Here is a 12,876-nt window from a genome sequence, read left to right on the forward strand (position 1 = left end):
CACATTCTACTTCCTGCTACCATAAATTTGACTGTTTTAGATATCTCATGTAAGTGGAATCATGCAGTATTTGTCCTCCTGTGACTGGCTTATCTCACTTAACATAATGTCCTCCAAACTCACCCATGTTGTTGCATATGGCAGAATTTTCTTCTATACCATGGCTGAATAATGTTCCATTGTATGGATATACCACATTTTCTTTATGCATTCATCTGTTGATGGACATTCAGATTGTTTCCATATCTTGGCTATCATGAACAATGCAGCAATGAACACAGGAGTGTTGTCTCTCTGAGATCCTGATTTAAGTTCTTTTGCATATATACGCAGATGGGAAATCCTGCATCATATGGTAGTCAGATTTATCATTTTCTGAGGAGCTTCCATATTAGTTTCCATAGCTGCTGCACATTTTGCATTTCCACCAATAGGATGCAAAGCTTCCAATTTCTCCACATCCTCCCCAGCACTTGCGATCTTTTGGTTTTTTGATAATAACCATCCTCACAGTTGTGAGGTGATATCTGATTGTGGTTTGGATTTGCATTTTCCTATGGTTGCTGATGTTGAGCACCGTTTCATGTACTTATTGGCCATTTGTATGTCTTCTTTGGAAAAATATCTATTCAACTGCTTTGCCAATTTTTAAAGTGGATTATTTGGTTTTTTTGTTACTGAGTTGTGTGAATTCTTTATGTATTTTGGATATTAACCCCTTAACATATATGCTCTTTGCAAATATTTTCTCCCATTCTATAAGTTACCTCTATATTTACTTCTTTGTTTATTGTTTGTATTCCCCCAACCAGAATGGTATTTTCACCTGTTTAACTTGTAAAACAGATTGAAATATAACAAATAAAACAAATCAATCTTCAGTGGAATTAAAAAAAAGCAATGTAGTCATATTTATGTAAACCCTTGGAAAGTGACATTAGAATAAATCGGCAGAATTGGAAATAATATCAGTAAAATCAGGTACATATGAAAGTTCAATAAATATTTATAGCCAATTGTTGATAACATCAGGAAATTAATCGGTAGAGAATAGTCACTGTGGGCTAAGGTAGCCACAGAAGACTTTGTAGATCGGAGAGGATCATGAAGAAAACGTAGAATTTGGCTGGAAATGGAAGGGTCAAGAGGGCATAGCAGGTAGACAAAGCAGAATATACAAGATCCTAAAAGCAGAAAAAGCTTGTCTTACACGGGGGAATTTTTTGAAAAATGGACCAATTTCAAGGGAAGCATACATGTCAAGGAATTGTGGGTGATGGATTTGTAAACTCCTTCGGTCACCTATTCAACAAATGCTTATTGAACACCTACTGCGTGCTGAACTTAGCGTTAGGACTGGTGAGAGGAGAGGGCTTGATGATGGACTCTGAATGTGAGGCTAACAATTCGGAAAATGCTCCTGCTATGCCATGGGTATTTTTAGGATTAACAAAATACTGTAGTCAGAGTGCTCTGTAAGCCACTATACCCCCTGGTGAGATACATCTGTATCATCACCCAGCTGCAGACTGATCTGATGAAAGCCTCATGTTAGACCATGCGTCAAACCAGGTGGCCACAAACAATATATTTCTGAAGATTACCCAGTGCATCAGAATTTAGAAAGCATCATTGTGGGGAAAGTCGAGAAGCTATAAAATAGATTAGATACCATCAAGAAACAGACCTGTTTCGTACTTTAAGAACAGAAACTGCTAGAAATAAGTGACAGTCTTTCCCAGATTTCCCAGATTGGACCTGAAACATTCTTCTATTACTTCATTTGGAAGTTGCTGAGTGGAGAACCACAAGTGACTTAAGGAAATAGCTGTCTAAAAGATCCACCATCTACTCGAAAAATATAGACAAAGCAAACCTATGGCATGTCGCTATGTCCTTCAGTCATTCTGCTCAAATGGACCAGTTTAACAGTTTAACAGCAAGAATCATTTTCCATAAAACATCTTTTATTATGAGGATTATTATTTTTATCCTCAGAGAACTGACCACGTCTCTTTTCATTCTGATGAACTTGTCAAAACCTTTGCCCCATAAATAATGCCTCGTTTATTCATTCCTATGAATTTTTGAGCCCCAACTATGTTCTAGGCTCTCATTAGATGTTGGCAGTACAAAGACTAACAAGGCATAATCCCTACTCTTTTTATTTCATTGTGTTTTGGGGCGGTTTTGTTGTTGTTGTTTATAATCCCTGCTCTTACTGAGCTCTTGGTGGGGTAAGAGAGCTGGACAAGGGAGTCAAAAGTCACAATATGGTGTGTTAAGTGACACAGAGTAAGTATCGCAGCAGCACGAAGAATCCAGAGGAGGAATCTAACTAGTCCAGGGATAGAGGTAAAAATGAGAAGGGCCAACAATGAGTAGATAGGTAGAGTCCTAAACTATCTGGACAAGACCTCTGTTCTTGTGGAGATTGTCAGGAATGAATCCGGACAGAAGGGACCCTTGTGCTGAGACCCGAATGAAAGGAGCCAGCTGTGCAGACACCGGGAGGAGAGTACTCCAGGGAGAGGAGGGAGCAAGAAGGGTCCCAGACAGTGACCTTGAATGCTTCAAAAACAGACAGGTCAGTCAAGAGATGAGGTCAGTGAGAAAGTCCAGGCAATTCACATAGGACTTTCTAGGCCAGATGATACAATTTGTTCCAAATGCTAGGGAAGCCACCAAAAGGTATCACACAGGAAGGCATATGTTTTGGCTTACGCTTTTTAAGTTCTCTCTGAAGGCTATGACAAGGCTGGATTTGGGTGCAGAAGATGAGTGGAGACAATGATACCAGTCAGATGGGGGGCTTTTGCAGAGATGCCAGTGACATGGGCCAGGGTGTGCTAATGGGGGATTTGGGGTATGTTACAGAGGTAAAACTAAAAGGACATGCTGATGAATTTGGTTTGGGGTATGAGGAGAGAGGCCAAGGATAACCCTAGACTGTGGGCTTTAGCAATGGAGTAGGTAATGATTCGTCATATAATAACAAGAACTCATGCTTTATAGTTTTTATTATGTGCCAGTCGTGGCTCTAGCTATATTACATATATTACCTCATTTAATCCTCACAAACAACACTCAAAATAGATACTATTTCCATCATCCCTACCATACAGATGAGGGAAGGGAGGGATAGAGAGATGAAGCTCCCTCAGCTGTTAAATTCCAGCCAACATTTGAATGCAGGCGCTGCTGGCTTCAGAGTTTGTGTGCCTAACGATGATGTCATTCTGTCTGGTACTTCCAGGCTGCTGAAGACTAAAGGATGAACTGATACTAGAAGTGGAAACAAAATTTTTGCTTTTGACATTCTGTTTGAGATGCCTTACATGGAAATGTCAAGTACACAGCTAGATGTGTGAGTATGGAATTCAGGGGATAGGTCAGCCTGGAGACATCGATGGAGTCCTCAGCACACAGACAGTATTTCAAGCGATGGGTTGGAATTGGCCGTATCTCATAGCAATCTCTAACAAGGATTAGCAGAGGCCCAAAGCCAAGTCCTGGGTCCTTCAATTTGTTATTTGCAGATAGAAACTCACTGAGGGCCTGAGAAGCAGTATCCAAATGAGGTGGAAAGAATGCCAGGGGAGTGTGGATTTCCAGAATCTAGGAGATTGAAGTGTTAGTTTGATTATCAGCTAGGCTCTGACCTCATGGTGGCAACTTGGCTGCTGTAGTTCAGCCTATATCCTTTCAAGCTTAAGGCTCATAAAGAAGAGAGAGACTCTCCCCCCACCCCCAAGCCCAGGGAGAGAATCCTGGAATTCACTCTGACCGGACCTTCTCGGATCATGGGCTTATTCCAGAATTCTCTATCAATCATGGTGACTAGGGAGCCCTAATACATGGATGAAAAGCTGGGACTCCATCATCCACTATAGCCTGTATTTTGCATGACATTCTCACCAGAACTTCAAAATCACCGTGGCTAGAAAGTACTACAGGGACCTGATTTCTACAAAGAGAGTACCTTCTCACCAGTGCCGAAGAGTCAAAAGATTACCTTACTCTGCAAAAGCCACTGGCACTCGTGGCTGTCCATATCTAAGCGCCAAATCTTCCTTCTCTGTCTAAGCTACTCTAAGCGTGATCTGAACAGGGCAGGACTCGATCATACATGATATGGGTAAATGGAAAGTAGAAAATCACCAGTGCCTCATTTCAGATAAACTGCTTTGGAAACACAGTTCTGTTTAAAAGAAATGCAACCACATGGTTGGGAAGCCATTTCACCCACTCTCTTGCTGAGGTTCCTATCTTGTCAGAGAGGGTAAGGTTAGGAATCAGCCATGGTTAGGATTTCCAGCTTTCTCGGCAACAGGGCTACTTTGGCTCTTTGCCCTTATCTCTGAATACACCATTCACTCACTCATTTATTCATTCAACGCAGTGTATTGAGCACCTACTTGGATAAGGCACTGGTTAGGTACTGGAGACACGATAGTAAAAGAATCATACAAAAATCCCTCCTGTCATGAAACTTAAATTCTAGTAGAGAGAGGCAGGCAACACTAAATAGAAATAATATGGAAGTCATTTGTATAGTATGTTAAAGGTGATACATACTATGGAGAGGGGGAAAGGGGATGTGGAGTGCTGTGCTAGGAGGTGTGCAATTTTAAAGAGGATGGCCACTTCTCTTAGACACTTTTTTCAATGCTAGTTATCTTTATTAGTGAAGAATTTTTCCAACCAGTGATGCATGAAGGCATTTAATGCAAGGGGAGAAGTGGGGTTCCAGGGGACATCAATGTACAATCCCTGGTCCTCAAAGGCTGCTGAGAGTGCATGGATCAGAGTTCCTTCTTGAGAAAGTGGAACAAGCATGATTCATCCTAAATCACCTGGGATACAGGTTGTCTATTTTTGAAGGGCGGGGAGCAGAAGGACTTGGAGGAAGCTTTGTATAGGATCTGGATAGGCAAATAGGGTCTCCTTCCCCTGAAGGATTCTCAGTCCCTATCTCTACTTCCCACAGCAGATGCAAGCACCCGAGTTAAGAGTTGGGCTTCTCCCTCTCCCTGGAACACCCAGACCAGCAGGCAGCTGGGGTACAGCACCCTCCCCCCAGTCTCGCCTGGGGGCATGGGGAGAAGCCACTGCTCAGCAATTCTTGCTGAGCAGAGGGGACTTTGGATGGGTATAAGAAAGCACAACGTATTACCCAGGGCATGCTTCTCCCTATTAAATTATTTGAAATGTTAAAATCAATTACAGTGTACCATTTATAGTTAGACTTGGATAAGATTTCAAACTTATTATTAAATAAATGGCCCATAGGATGTTTTGAGGTACATGTCTCACAAAAAGAAAATGTAAATGGAGTGTACTTATGAAAAGATGCTCAATCTGATAAGTTGTCAGGGAAATGCGAGCTGTAACAGTGTGCTGCTGTTTTCACCATCAGGCTGGCAAAAATGGAAAAATACTGATAATACCCAGTGCTAGCAAGAATTTGGGGGAAATTAACAATATAAGAATTATAAGAAATAATTTGGCAATATTTAGCATATCTTATGACCCTGCAATCCTGCTTCTAGAAAGCATTCCTATAAAAATAAAAACATAGGATAAACATACAAGAACACTCATTACAGCCTGTTATGTATGGACTAAAAACCGAAATAGCAAACTGGAATGTCTGAATAAGTTATTCTGTACTCATTCTATAGAATATTCTATAGTTATTAAAATGAATACCTTTCCAAATTTTATATATATATATATATACACACACACACACATACACACATACATGACCATGATGTGTTGAGTGGAAAAAGTTGAAGGGTACAATAAACAATGTGATACTTAATTTGTGGTTCTTAAAAAAGGAAAGATATATATTTTTCATTGTTGTTGTTGACAAAAATAGAAGAAGAAAAAAAAAGGCAAAAGCTCGCAAACCACCATCATTGGCTCACCGGGAAGGTGGAGGTAGAGAGGCAGAGAAAGATGATGATTTTCTTTATATGCCTTGCTAGATATTATTTCAATTCTACAACAACATACAGTATTTTTATAATTTTTTAAAACTGTTACAAAGTATAAAAGAAAAAAGCAAGGGAATGATTGTGAGAAAACATGTCCCAAGAACCCAACAGGGATTCTTTAAGAACAGTTGGGAAAGCTTTTGGAAGAGAATAAGTCTCAGATATTGAAAGCACCCAAAACCATGCCACTGGAAAACCGGTGGGGAAATGTGAAGCCATATTGCCAGGAAAAGAGATTACGTGGAAAGAGATGATGAAGCTCAAGTGGAAACAGGAGGAAATGATTGCTGTTTGCAAGTGTTTCGTATGTGGGTATGTCACCCCATGTCCATTTTCCCCCACCCTCTCACAGGACAGAACGCTCGATTTTTAGCTGGCTGCCTGGCTGCCCCAAATGCAGACGGCATTTTCCACCTCCCTTGGAGTTGGGTCTGACTCTGTAAGTTCTGGCCCTCATCTGTTCACACACAGGCTGCATGTAACGTCCAGACTGAACCTTTAAAAGAAAGGGGCAGAGCCTCCTCTTCCCCAACATATCACCTACCTGGGTGCCTGGGTGGCTCAGTCAGTTAAGCGTCTGCCTTTGGCTCAGGTCATGATCTCAGGGTGCTAGGATTGAGTCCCGCACTGGGCTCTCTGCTCAGCGGGGACCCTGCTTCTCCTTCTGTGCTCTCCCACTCTCTCTCTCTTGCTCTCAAATAAATAAAATCTTAAAAAAAAAAAACAAAACTCCTAAGTAATCCACCTGTACCATGGAAGATGGGACAGAAGTACTGGAAACTGCAAATTTGGGAACTAGGAAAATAGATGAAAAGTTTTAAGAGGATTTCAGACCGATCTAAACACATTTCTAATAGGCAGGATTGTTTAGAGATAGAGAGGGCTTTTCCAGGGAAGTATTTTGTCTTTCTTAAGAGCAAGTGCTCAAGCACATACTAGATGAGAACACTGTTATAAAGAAGGCTTTGGTATAAGATGCAAAATTGGACAATGTGGTCTGATTGGTCCTTTCAAATGATGAGATTCTGTACTCCTATGAAGTCCAAATTTCAAAGCATTTCTGTGTTTGGCCAAAAAGCAATGCTAGAAGCTCATTACAATGCATTTTTCTGAGTCCTCATTTACTACAAATCAGTAGAAAATGTAAAGCCCAGAGTCATCCTAGACTCCTTCCTCAGTACTGATCCCCCCTCAACCAATTGATCTCCAAGTTCTATCCATTTTACCTCCTAAATATCTCCCAAGCCATTTCCTCTCCTCCAGCCTCGCAGTCATTGTTTTTTCCCCAATGTTTCATTCCAAAAATAATTCCAGAATGTTCTGTGACAAGCACCATGTTAAGCATGGGGACACAACACTGAATAAGACTCAGTCTGTGCCTTCAAAAAAGAAATAAGCAAGCAAACAAAAGTTATAATCTGATGTGCTAAATGCTACTCTGAAAATATGCTGCGTAAAGGGGCACAGCCTGGGAGTGGGGACTCGGAGGAGGGAATCAAGCAACGAAGGCTTGCTGGAAGAGGGGACACCTGAGCTGAGTCTCAAAGGATAAATCACCTCAGACTTCACCTCCTCAGTGCAGCATGTCCTGCCCTCCACCCCACTGCACTTCGTGTATTTCTCCATTTTGCTTGTATTTCCTCATGTGATTACCTTCCTACCTATCTCCCTTCCTAGGTCCTAACTTGCCAGAGAAACTGAGTTTTATTTATCTTTATTACCTCAGCCATGACCGTGTGACAAGCAGAGAGTATGCATTCAATCAGCGTTCATGGAATTGATTGGTTTTCATTGTAGTTAAATAACTCACAGCCCCGGTGAAGGACTCCGTTCTTGTGAATTCTTCTGATGGGTAGTAATTCACAGCACATTCCACGTCTGCTTTTGAGATGCTCTGCTCAGCCTGACTGCGCTTTCACTTTTTGTTCCTACCACCGTGTGTACATCTGAGCGCTCCAGAAGCCTCCTTAAGAGGAAGGACAGTGGCTTTCCTCCCTGGGAAGCTGCATCCCCCAGGGCATCCACCAGAGCTCCCTGGGCGGACGCGGCTCTCCCAGGAGCCTGCGGAAGGCAGGGCGGCCATACTGCTATCCCAGCATCCTCTGCCGAGAGCCTCAGTCATAAGCCCCGCGGAATGACTGACTGGGTCAGTGTGCTTTCGTACCTCTCTCTCTGGAAACAATGACAGAAACTCTGAAACCAGTTTGAAACCTGAACGTCGTGGCTTGACTTTTTCTACACTGGTATCTGTGGGCAGGTTGAAATGATCAAGTTCTAATTTCTAAGTTGGACCAGAATGAGGCAGTGGAAATTCATTATAATGCAGTGTTTCCCAATGTGTAAGACACATTCCACCTGGGTTTTGCAAGATGATTCTACATGGTATGCAAATGAACATTTGTAGTTAAGAATGTATCTGTTTAAGGGGCACCTGGGTGGCTCAGGCGGTTAAGCATCTGCCTGCCGCTTGGGTCATGATCCCGGGGTCCTGGGATTGGGCCCAGCATCTGGGCTCCCTGCTCAGCGGGGAGTGGGCTTCTCCCTCTGCCTCTGCCCCTCGCCTTGCTCGCGCTCACTCTCTCTCAAATAAATAGGTAAAAAAAAATTTTTAATGTATCTGTTTAAGTTTAGCAACCTATTTTAAGAGTAAATTTACAGCTACACCTTTTATTGGGGGCAGGTAAAAAAGTAAGTTGATTTAAATCCATTGTTATGCAAATAATAGTATAGGTACTCTTAGAGGACTCAAGTTAAGAAGCACTGTTATATTTCTCAAGATTCACACTGACCAGTAAAAATTAAGGCAGGAGATATGCCAGAACCAGAAGAAAACTTGGAGGCTATCTAATTCAATTCAATACTTCATTCACTGAATATTCATTCAACAAATATTTATTGGGCACTTGCTATGTGTTAGGGTCTGGGTAGAACTGCAGTGAATCAGAGAGAGTCTACTGAGAGAAGCAGATATACAGAGGAATTGTAATTATGATAGGTTCTGTGAAGAAGTAAAGCATGAATGAAACCATTAACAGCTGAATAACATTTGAATGAAATCTTAAAGGATCAGAATAAATTAACCAGGCTACCTGGGGCTTGGGGGTGGTACTGGAAGCAGGTGGCAGGAAGAGAAGAGGGTGTGTGAGACCCAGAGGGAGCAGTGGAACTGGAGTAAGGGACAATCTCAGTTCCTCATTATGCAAACATTGGTACAGATCACCTGTGGTAGTTAATTTCAGTCAGGATCAATCCAGAAATGGAGGCCCAAGAGGCAAAGTGACCTGGCATTGGCACACATCCTAACAGCAGTGGGACCAAGACCTTAGTCCAGTCTTTCCTGGGTCCATACATTTACCACATGCTTAGGTAGAGTCCTGTATCTGGGTCCTGTTCTGGGTGCTGGGGATCCTCCAGGGGACAAAACAGAGCCTATATTCTGATATGGTGGAGACAGCCTATAAACAAGTCAATACAAGTGTGTCAATGGGAGAGAAGTGGTTTAGATCAGTGATGAGGGGTGAGGGGATGGCTTAGGAGGGGGTCGATACTTCCTATGGGTGACCTTCTGATGATGTGGGCAGAGGCCTGAAGGAAGTTGGGACTAGTTGGGTCTCTTAACCTCACTGAGGGCTCTACCCACCACTCCACACTGGTATTCAGGCTCCTTCTGCTGTACCCGTGCTAAGAGCAGATGCAACTCCTTTAGCTCTAATCATATGCTGGCATACATATTTTCATAGGAAATTTAGTCTCCCAGGTATGATCAAGGAAGGATCTATTGGAAGAAATCTCCACCTATAAATGCTAAATGGCTTTAGGGATCACAGAGCACCTTGTGGGTGTTTGGGGGGTAGTGGCCATTTCCCAAATTGTAACCATCTCTGGTTCTGATAAAGTCCAGAGTAAGAATTGTAAACTGAAGAGAAGTCTTCCTCCAGAACTCAGTGACCCCATCAAACACTTTTTCTCACTGTGCATAAGAATACCAGCTTCTCTCTTCTTAGCTGCCTTTTCAATATACCAGCCTTTACTCAAACACACTAAAACCACACTTTTTCCTTGGTACTTAAAAAGTCTGTGAATAGGCACTACCCTGTGGATATTTGTTTCTTACTGGGTGATGACCATCACATTCCTAGAGTGCTTCTGACTGAGTTTAGCACCCTTTGACTGTTCTGGGCAAACCAGAGATTTGGGGGGCGTCTGGGTGGCACAGCGGTTAGGCGTCTGCCTTCGGCTCAGGGCGTGATCCCGGCGTTATGGGATCGAGCCCCACATGGCTCCTCCACTATGAGCCTGCTTCTTCCTCTCCCACTTTCCCTGCTTGTGTTCCCTCTCTCGCTGGCTGTCTCTATCTCTGTCGAATAAATAAATAAAATCTTTTAAAAAACAAACAAACAAAAAAAAAAAACCAGAGATTTGGGGAAATAAATACACAAAAACATTGAATTCATTCACCAAAAATACTGGGGGGCACAAATGAAATTTTATCCCTAAGGACCTAAAATTTGCTGACCAGCAAATGAATATTTCACAGCCCCTCCTATGATTGAAGTCCCTAAGTAACGTGGCAGCTTAGGAATGGTTTGCAACCCAGACTGGAGACCTGGGCTCTGTGGAAGTGCAGCATAGTCAAACTGAGCCATGAAGGCTTCTCTAGAAGACACAGGTGCCCTAAAAGTGAGACAATAAGGCCACGGGGACACCACCTTCTCTCAAGTCCATGGCAAAACCAGGGTGTATATTCCTGATCCCCAGGATCCCAGCTCTTCCAAAGGTTCCCCAAGAAAGTAGGGTACCCAGGGGCGCCTGGGTGGCCCAGTCAGTTAAGCATCTGACTCTTGGTTTTGGTTCAGGCCGTGATCTCAGTGTTGTGAGATCCAGCCCTGCATCAGGCTCCACACTCAGCAGAGGGTGTGCTTGAGATTCTCTCTCTCCCCTTCTGCCCCGCCCCCTGCTCACACCTGTGTGCTCTCTCTCTCTCTCTCAAATAAATAAATAAATCTTAAAAAGAAAGAAAGAAAAAAAGAAAGAAAGTGCCCAAAACAGAACCATAACTAAATACAGAGAACAAACTGATGGTTGCTAGAGGAGAGGGGTTGGGGGTTGGGCAAAATGGGTGAAGGGAAGTAGAAGGTACAGGTTTCCAGTTATGAAATGAGTAAGTCATGGGAATGAAAGGTACAACATAGGGAATAGAGTCAATGGTATTGTTATGGTGTGTGGTGATACAGATGGTAGTTACACTTGTGACGAGCATAGCATAAAGTATAGGCTTGTCAATCACCTGAAACTAAGGTAATATTGTGTGTCAACTACACTTCTATATAAATAAATACACAAAGTAGGCTTCCCATAACTGATAACCTAGGAGCTGCACTGGGAAGCCCTAATCAATAGTATGAGATGAAGAGAGTCCTCCAGTCTCCTGCTCGCCATTCCCCTCTGCTCTCCACACCTCTCCTTCCCTGTGGATTTGTCTAATAATGGAGTCCCGAATAGAGATAAAACATGGGACCACAGGGTGTTGCTGGGGAAGGCAGAGATAAGGAGCAGGGAACAAAGAAGTAATTTCGGAATATAAGATAATCCAAGAGAGGGTATCCGTAGTGAATAGAATAATCACCGTATGATTGAGAAGAAGAAATGGATGGTGGGAAAGCAATAAAGAAGAGGTGCCAGGGGCGCCTGGTTGGCTCAGTCGGTTAAGCGTCTGCCTTCAGCTCAGGTCATGATCCCAGGATCCTGGGATCGAACCCCAAATCGAGCCCTGCATCGGGCTTCCTGCACAGCATGGAGTCTGCTTCTCTCTCTGCCTCTCCCTACTGCTCGTGTTCTCTCTCTCATGCTCTGTCTCAAATAAATAAAATCTTTAAAACATTTTTTTCTAATTAAATTAAATTTAAATTTCGTTAGATTAAAAAAAAGAAGAGGTGCCAAAATCCACACAGGCCTGGAGGAAGCCCTGCCTATTCATATCACAAAACACCGAATCAGGGCGCCTGGGTGGCACAGTGGTTAAGCGCCTGCCTTCGGCTCAGGGCGTGATCCTGGTGTTATGGGATCAAGCCCCACATCAGGCTCCTCTGCTATGAACCTGCTTCTTCCTCTCCCACTCCCCCCTGCTTGTGTTCCCTCTCTCGCTGGCTGTCTCTATCTCTGTCAAATAAATTTAAAAAATCTTTAAAAAAAAAAAACACCAAATCATGATGTTGTCTGTGTGCCGCGGGGGCACGAGGAATGCTTTGCGGAAGCGAACTGGCCATCACATACACTGCTCACTTCAATGGCCCAGGCCTTGCATGCCGTGGTTGAGAAGCCGAGTCCATGTAATGCAAAAACAAAGGTCAGGCCATGTTATTCATTTAACTGAAGGGCTAGCTGGGCAAGGAAGGCTTTTAAGCACGGACAGGTTTCCTGTAGGAGGCATCTGAGCGGCACTCAGGCTTTGATTTGGCCCCTATTGACTTTCCTAACTACACAGCCTCTGGAAAGAGCGTTATCAAGCTCCACATCATCTCAGCTTGGTAACTTGTGGTCTTTGTGGCTTGAGTTATCTGTCAGAGGCCTTCCTGGTAAACGATTCCAAGCAGTTCATTTACATGTCTGTCCTATGTGATCTGATCTGGTTGTCACCCATGGTACTCGATGAAATTCTAGCATGTTTTCATAGAAAGGACATCCAGGAGAAAGAACCACAGTTAATTTAATTAAAATAAAAATCTATTAGGAGCTAAGTTCATACCAGGCATAATTAATAATCATCAAATCCTTAAGTAGGTAATAATCATATACATAGCATCTATGTAAGTCACAATAATGTTATAACGTATCCCAGAAAGCTGTCATTTTCCCCCTACCAATATTACGT

The sequence above is a fragment of the Ailuropoda melanoleuca genome, chromosome 15 (genome assembly GCF_002007445.2).
Source record: "Ailuropoda melanoleuca isolate Jingjing chromosome 15, ASM200744v2, whole genome shotgun sequence".
NCBI classification, from domain to species: Eukaryota; Metazoa; Chordata; class Mammalia; order Carnivora; family Ursidae; genus Ailuropoda; species Ailuropoda melanoleuca.